Raw genomic sequence first — 1,547 nt, 5'->3', positions numbered from 1 at the left:
TGAAAAAAAAAAAAGCCATCTTTCATTTATTAAAGGAGAATCAATTTTTTTTTTTTCAAAAAATGTTTGGTAACTCCATTGCATTTATTTAGTGGGGGACATGCACGTGCCACTATGTGGATGGGGGTCAGAAGACAAATCGCAGGAACTGGGGGTGGGGGGATCTCTACTTCTACCCCGTGGGGTCCTGAGAATCACATTCAGGTCATCTGACTCAGATCATCTGGCTTGTTGGCAGTCACCCCTGACCCACTGAGCTGTCTCACCAGCCTATTTCAAGACTTTGACAGACATGTACAAAGCTGCACAGTGGCCTTTGAGCATTGATGGTGCACCTAAGTATGTGTCTGAAGTCCTCAGTAGTGGGGACACCCATTATGTAATGTCGAAAGCTTCCAGACCCAGCTGTGGTGGTTCTGGTCCAAATGCTAGAGTTCAGACGTTGGTTGCTGAGCCTCGAGTTAAACTCCCAGTTCTGAGGGACACCGGTTCACCTTCAGTATGCCTTTTCTCTATGATTTTTGGGAGAGACGAGCCTGCCCCATCGAGGGTGTATCTTCTCCACCTAGTCAATTCAGATCCGTATATGGATTCCGGGAGAAATGTCTTCTCAGCATACCTGACAGTGCTTTACCTAGTTTGCAGTAATTCATCCCACACACCATGGTGCAGCTATCCTGGAAATAGTGGAAGAGGATCAGTCTCAGGCTTCCACTAGGCTTTTTATGTCTTCTATTCAGCCTTCTTTCAACCTCTGGGATTATGGACGACACTACTGACATGCAAATGCATCTCCAGAGGTCTACAGCAATTGCTCCTTTTTGTTTTCTAGGTCTAGTTAGCACAGAGTGAGCAGACTTCAGAATCCTATCACCCTTACAGGAAGATGATCTCCCAGTCACTCCTGAAGTCAGCCATCTTCGATCAGGTTCCCTCCAAGGTGCCTACTGAGTTTCTTATATAAATGGTTTTATGTAAGTGGGGGAGCTAAGGCAGAACCTCCAAGGGGGATGTGGAATGGGGACCTAGAAGCAGCAGCCTGAAGAGGGCTCAGCTGAAATCCAGCCTCAGCCAGAGCTCCCCTGGGACCTGGGAGAATGTGAGTTCATCTTGACCAAAGGTGCTGAGTGACATCAGCGCACTTGTCAGCACATATGCACAGCATCCTGGGAGAGTGGTGACTTAACCTCCTGTGGCTATAGGATGCATGCTTCTGAGAAGCGTGCAGCTGTGGTTAGTCATCAGCTAACTCAGCAGCTGGGGTCACAGATCCCCAGCATGGCATATGGGGGTGTAGCAATCCTCCTAAGCCCTGCGTGAAGCCTTAAGAGTAGAGGGCATGTGTTTTCTCCCTGGCTGTCCTTCCTCTACACGAAGGACAGACTGGACAAGAAAGAAATTAGGGAAACAACACCCTTCACAATAGTCACAAATAATATAAAATACCTTAGTGTGACTCTAACTAAGGAAGTGAAAGATCTGTATGATAAGAACCTCAAATCCCTAAAGAAAGAAATTGAAGAAGATCTCAGAAGATGGAAAGATCT

This window comes from Mus pahari, chromosome 4 (assembly GCF_900095145.1).
Source record: "Mus pahari chromosome 4, PAHARI_EIJ_v1.1, whole genome shotgun sequence".
In the NCBI taxonomy this organism is placed as follows: Eukaryota; Metazoa; Chordata; class Mammalia; order Rodentia; family Muridae; genus Mus; species Mus pahari.
This window is presented reverse-complemented; position numbering follows the sequence as displayed.